The sequence below is a fragment of the Loxodonta africana genome, chromosome 2 (genome assembly GCF_030014295.1).
Source record: "Loxodonta africana isolate mLoxAfr1 chromosome 2, mLoxAfr1.hap2, whole genome shotgun sequence".
Classification (NCBI taxonomy): Eukaryota; Metazoa; Chordata; class Mammalia; order Proboscidea; family Elephantidae; genus Loxodonta; species Loxodonta africana.
The window spans coordinates 98,121,369-98,128,577 of record NC_087343.1 but is presented as its reverse complement, the minus strand read 5'-3'; the positions used below and the strand labels follow the sequence as shown (position 1 = coordinate 98,128,577).

The following is a 7,209-nucleotide window of genomic DNA, read 5'->3' as shown; positions in this document are numbered from 1 at the left end:
GAAACGTATGTGTAAGTATGCTCCAACTCTCTATCACTTTGGCCTGAATGATTTCTTCAACTTCATCTTCTAACCCTTAAATTTATATCTTTTAAATTTTGCTATCACATTTTAATTTCCAAGAGCTCTTTTTCTCTTTTTTGTTCTCTAATTTTTCCTTTTTAAGACACATTATTCATTCTGTGTGTGTGTGTTAATTATATTTTTTTAACCTCCTGATTGCCTCAACATCCCCTGAGTTTCTTTTTTGGTCTCAATCTTTTATATATGAGATTTTCTCAGAACTATTTGGTAATTACTGGCTATCCCATTTAGTCACCATAAAGCTGACTACAATCTCCCTCTAGGTGGGAAAGGCTTATCTGCTGATGGCCTCAATGCTTAGGATTACTGAATAGAGACTAATATCTTAATAAGTTTTCTCTTGTTTCTGTTAATCTCCCCCAGATAAACCCTCAAGTCTCCTTCTCAGGAGATATCACCTGTGGTTTGAATACAGCACCACTCTGCTCAACTGTGTTCATTGTCCCTAACTCAGAGTCCTTCTGGTTCAACTTCCTAGATATCTGATGGAGGTGAGGAGGGTTGTTTGGAGTAGAGGGAGACAGAGCTAATATAAATCAGATTAGTTCTTGATTGAAACAGGTCACAAAATGTGAACTAAAATTTCAGATTTTTCTGGTCTCTTAGTGAGTTACCACTGTCCAATTTTTAATATTTTTCAACATTTTTTAGAGTTTTGTCATCTGTTCACCCACTTCCACCCACTCTCTTTTGTCTTATGGGGTTTGTTATTATTATTATTACTGAGATCATTTTTGTGGAGCTTAGGTAGAAAACCATGTTTCTGTTCATTGTCTGATTTGGATTCATTGTTGGCTACCTTTAGCACAAGATAAATTACGTTCTGAAAGGAAAAGAAAACAACAAATTAATGGTTTCTCTAAAGTTGAAAGTAGAGAATAATTAATCTCCTTACCTAAAGTTCAACAAGCTTTAGTTTATCTATTTTTTTTTCTTTCACACTTAGAAAGTATTTCCTATAGGTTAGAGAATACCAACTCCCAAATATTCACATTCTTTAAGAATATATGACTTTATTCTCTTAATTAAGAAGTCCCGGGAGTGCAGTGGTTAAAGCGATGGACTACTGACTGAAAGGTGGGCGGTTTGAACTCGCCAGCAGCTCCCCCGCGAAAGATGTGGCAGGCTGCTTCCACAGATTTACAGCCTCAGAAACCCTACTGGGGTCGCTATGAGTCAGAATCGACGCAGATGCAGTAGGTTTGGTTTGAGTTTATTCTCTTAATTAAAATGTATAATATTAAGCAGATTGCATTGAAAAATATAATCATTTTTATAAACTGCCAACAAAATATCTCTTTTCTAAGAGTTTCTTTGAATTTGGACAGTGTTCCCTAACACATCTTTTAAAAAAATAGGTTATGTGTTATTTATTGCCATTAGAATTAGTAAGTCAGACTAACCGCCTAGGCAATTTTCTCCTTTCATCAACACTCCATGTTTTATTCCTTTTGGAAATCTACTCTTTAATAGAAATATGCCTTTACAAAGGAACAAGAAAATTTCCTAAAACAGATGTCAAATAATAGCTGACTTCTCTAGCTCACCCAGTACCCAGTGCCATCGAGTCAACTAGCACCTCCAAATAACCATTTGAGATTCCTTTCTGTTAAAATAACAGAAAGCTAGTGGTAACTGTGCATCTTTTAAACACTATGGATTTCACTTGGGTTAAGAGGGAGGCTGGTAGAGGAATCCAGCTTGACTGCTTACAAAAAACAAAACAAAACAAAAAAATCTTGTTGTTTCTGAAATGGACTGCTTTTGCTTTTTACCTGTCACCTCATCATATTCACGTGAAATTAGATCCAGAGAAAAAAGTAAGTTTTCCTTGAAAACACAGGCACCGGAACCAGAGTTGGAACTAATCTCTCCTAGAATCCCAGTCCAGTACATAAGCATTTTTTTCCATTTATGAACTATGAACATTTAACATCCTTTTTTTTCTTTTTGTCAATTGTTTTGACTAGTACTCCCAGAAGAATGTTTAATAATAATAATTATTTGGATAGTTATGCCTTTAATCAACATAGCTTTAATAGAAATGTTTAAGAGAAATTTAAATAGATAGGTTTCTTGTATTGCCATATTAGTCATGGCTCTGTTTTTCAGGTTGATATATGCATTTTTATCATGCTAAGACGCTATTGGAAACCCTGGTGGTATAGTGGCTAGGAGCTATGTCTGATAACCAAAAGGTCAGCGGTTCAAATCCACTAGGCACTCCTTGGAAACTCTATGGGGCAGTTCTATTCTGTCCTATAGGGTCACTATGAGCTGGAATCTACTTGACGGCAATGGGTTTGATTTTTTCGTTTGGTTTAAGATGCTTTCAATCTACTCTTACATTGTTAAGAATTATTTTAATCAACAGTCATTGATGAACTGTCATCATCTATGGAGAATGAGAATATAATTTTTCAACTTTCACATGTAAGGGATTTCTAATATTAAACCATCTTTGCATTCCTGCTGGTTGATCTAGCACCTGAGTACAGATGCTGTTGTTGTTGTTAGGCGCCATTGAGTCAGTTCTGGCTCATATCAGCTCTGTGAATGACAGAATGAAACACTGTCCAGTTCTATGCCGTCCTCACAATCGTTGTTATGCTTGAGCCCATTGGCACAGCCATTGTGTCAATCAGATGCTGGGGCCTGCTAAAATACTACTTGTCTTTCTTATTGTTGAGAAGTGGTGATGTCACCCTCTGCTATAGTCTGCTGATTAAATCTGAGCATTCTGCCTTCTCAGTATGATAACGGTATGTGTTGGGGTAGAGCTCTAGGTTATAATATCATTGACTTCCTTCTTTCTAACTTGATTATATCTCATTTCTCTCTGGTGTTCTCAGGTCCTCTCAGTCTTTTCAGTACCACACATCAGACTTTTAGGCTCATCCGTTTACTCCATGCTACTACTTTTGCAACATAATCCACCCTTTCAAAAATCTATAGATCTTTTGAAGCATCAATAATGACCTCATACAGCTCAAAATCTCATTGCTCCCATCATACTCCTCTAATCTATTAAAGATTTCAATATTTGATAAACTATATATATTTAGCCCTAATTCTGTCATTATTCATGGCAAATTCTACAATCACAGAGGCAGCTCATTCATTACTTTACCTGTTGCCATTGAGTCAATTCCAACTTATAGCAACCCTATAGAGCAGCATAGAACTGCCCCATAGGGTTTTCAAGGCTGGAATCTTTACAGAAGCAGACTACCACATCTTTCTCCTGCAGAGGGGCTGGTAGGTTCAAATGGCCCACATTTTCGGTAGCAGCGGAGCACTTAACCACCAGGCCATCAGGATTTCTAATTCATTACTTTAGGTTCATCATTTCAGAAATTCTGATTTGTGAAATGCCATTCTCCCCATTGCGATAATTATTTTTTCTTATTGAGAGCTCAAATTAATTGACCCTACATTTTTTCTATCCAGAATACCAAAGCAAAAAAAAAAAACTGTTGCCTTCAAGGCAATTGCAACTCAGAGCGACCCTATAGAACATAGATGAACTGCCCTATACTGTTTCTGAGGAGCAGTTGATGGATTTGAACTGTCCACCTTTTGGCTAGCAGCCAAGCTCTTAACCACTGAGCCACCAGGGCTCTGTCCAGAGTACAAAAACAAAACAAAACACTGCCATCAAGTTGATTTTGACTTGTAACCTCCGTATAGGACTGAGTAGAACTGCCCCATAGGGTTTCCAAGGAGTGGCTGGTGGATTGAAACTGTCAACCTTTTAGTGACCAGTCAACTCTTAACCACTGCACCACCAGGGCTCCAAGCAGAGTACAAAACCCCTTATTTTGTTGTGTCTCTTACCATCTGTCCTTCTCACTTGTTAGAATCCTAGGCTTAGCCAAACACAGTGTTAGCCATTCTTCTTGAAGAGGGGAATGTGGATAGAGAAAGCCACACAAATTTGCCACTCAGGGCTGTCTGTAAACTGTCTACATAACATAGATAATGTACTTTTTCCAGTGTCCAAGGCAGATATTTTACAACTTCTCTTTCCTCATACTTCCAATATTACTGCAACTCACTTTAATAAATTTGCCTCATTTACTCTTGAGAAAATAAAAGCATCAGATGAGAATTACCTAATTCCACCACCAAGTCTGCAATCTATCTCCCATACCCTGCACTGTCTTCTGTTATATCAGATAAAGTCTTCCTGATTCTGCTTTATGCATTGTGTCAACACTCATTTCTGAAATTATTGATATCATCCATGTTTATATACTTAGATATTGTCCGTTCATTTATTTAATTTTATTTAACTATTTTGAAAATGTGAATAATAAGACTTACACCATCTCAACAACTTCTACATGTAAAATTCAGTGATATTGACTACATTCTTCAAGTTATGCACCCCTTTTCACTATCCTTCTCCAAATCTTTCCACTACCATTAACATAAACTCAATGTCCCCTAAGCCAAAACTCCCCTTTCCCCCTCCCTCTCACCCCTGATAACCACTAATAATCTTTGGTTTCTATATATTAGCTTATTTTTTTATAAGAAGGATCATACAATATTTGTACTTTTGCAACTATTTATTTCAGTCAACATGGTGCTCTCAAGGTTCATCCATATGATGGCATGTGTCAGAACTGCATTTCTCTTATGCCTGAGAAGTGTTCCATTGCGTGCATGTATGCCCATTCATTTTTACTATTTTACTGTATTTTGTCATATAAATATACAACATTGTATTTGTTTCTAGATTATTGCAAACAAATCAATTTCAAGTTTTCAGATCTCCCTATTAATAAGATGTTTTCCCTGATTCTAAATACAAGTTAATTTTCATATATTTTTTTCTTCTTTTTTTTCTGTTTCTCTTTGTTTGAGTAATATGATGTTCAGGTCATCCAAAAGTCTTCATGAATTTAAAACTTATAGGAATTTTCCCATGATCTGCTTCCATACTCACCAAACAACAATGTTATAATTTTGCCTTACATGTGTTTATCTTCAAGAAGAAAATCCACTTTTGGGCTCTTGAAAAGTCCAATAACTTTTTCTCAGTAGAAATTAAGAAGAGATATTCTGAAGACTTCTGTTTCTGTTAAGGTGGTATAACACGGACTGGACTTACTCTCCCATGTGAAAGAATTAAATTGTTAACAAAACATATATAGGGTCACTACGAGTCAAAATCGACTTGACGGCAGTGGGTTTTGGTTTCGGTATATGAACAGAGAGCCGAGAATGGGAGTAGAGTCGAGTGCCTAACACCTAGCCTCCTCTCCTCTCCTCACCTTGCTCTTGTGGCCTGCCCTCCCTCCTGCCTGCTCACCACCCAGAACGCTTTCCACCATGGCCACTTCAGCAAGTTCCCAGTTGAACAAAGGCATCAAGCAGGTTTACATGGATCTGCCTCAGGGTAAGAAAGTCCAAGCCATGTATATCTGGATCCACGGCACTGGAGAAGGACTAAGCTGCAAGACCCATACCCTGGACAATGAGCATAAGTGTGTAGAAGAGCTCCCCAAGTGAAATTTTGATGGCTGCAGTACTTTCCAGTCTGAAGGCTCCAACAGTGGCATGTATCTCATCCCTGCTACCATGTTTTGGGACCCTTTCTGCAAAGACCCCCAAAAAGCTAGTGTTCTATGAAGTCTTTAACTACAACCAAAAGCCTGCAGAGACCAATTCAAGGCACACCTGCAGATGGATAATGGACATAGTGAGCAACCATCACCCCTGGTTTGGAATGGAGCAGGAATATACCCACATGGGAACAGATGGGCACCCCTTTGATTGGCCTTCTAACCATTTCCCTGGGCCCCAACTTCCATATTACTGTGGTGTGGGAACAGACAAAGCCGAATGCAAGGATATTGTTGAGGCTTACTACTACAGGGCCTGCTTGTACATGGGCATCAAGATTGGGGGGACAAATGCTGAGGTCATGGCTGCCCAGTAGGCATTCTAAATAGGACCCTGTCAAAGAATTGACATGGAGGATCATTGCTTGGTGGCCCGTTTCATCCTGCACCATATATGTGAAGGCTTTGGAGTGATAGCAACCTTTGATTCTAAGCCCATCCCTGGGAATTGGAATAGTGCAGTCTGCCACACCAACTTTAGTACCAAGGCCATGCAAGAAGAGAATGGTTTGAAGTACATTGAGGAGTCTGCCGAGAAACTAAGCAAGTGGCACTAGTATCACATCCATGCTTACAATCCCAAATGGAGCCTGGACAACGCCCGGCACCTAACTGGATTCCATGAAACCTCCAACATCAACAACTTTTCTGCCTGCATGGCCAAACATGGCACCAGCATCCACATTCCCTGGACTGTCAGCCAGGAGAAGAAGGGTTACTTTGAAGACCATCGCCCCTCTCCCAACTGCAAACCCTACACGGTGACAGAAACCTTCATCCACATGTGTCTTCTCATCAAGACTGGCAATGAGCACTTCCAGTATAAAAAATAAGTGGACTAGGCCTCCAGCCCCCAGTTCTTCATCCCACTCCCACTTCTCCCCTCTCCCATTTGTTCCTACTAGCTGTAACTCAAAGGGCAGAACATCAAGGTCTTTTGTATTCCTCATATCCACTTAATAACTCTTGCTTTTTGGGGTCCAAGTTAGAAGGGTCAAGTTCTTAATCTTTTTCAAACCCACCCCTCTTTTTTCCCTGTCACTGAAGTGTTCTTGAAGACTGAGGAATAGTGTGTTAATGGGGAGTGGGGTAGGGAAGCATAATCACTGCTTCCATTTAATCAGATGTGTTTGTCCAGTAGGCATAGCTATCCAGACAGAGAGCATGTGTGTGTGTGTGAAAGGAGGAGGGGAGGACTTTTTCTCTGAGGTAGCTGAAGGGTGAGGGCCTGACTTATTCTGTAGTTAGCTTAGGATTTCCTTCTTTTGGTGGGAAATTAAATTTCTTAAAAAGAGCATAACCAACTTTACATTAAAAGTGGGAATTCAGAGAGAAGGAGGGGAGGGACCAGGAAGGAAAATGCCCCTGGTCCTTGCTTTGGGCTAAATGCCCTGACCTGAAAACTAAACTCAGAGTAAACTGGATATATCCCTACCTTAAAAATTTTTTTTTTTTTTCTTATTGCTTGGTCCTCCATTTATAACACAAAGCA

General features: G+C 39.1%; 1 pseudogene; it reads left to right on the top strand.

Annotated features, from left to right (window-relative positions):
• Positions 1 to 5,424: 5,424 nt before the first annotated feature.
• LOC100659963 (glutamine synthetase-like) lies at positions 5,425 to 6,550 on the top strand (annotated as a pseudogene).
• The last annotated feature ends 659 nt before the right edge of the window (positions 6,551 to 7,209 follow it).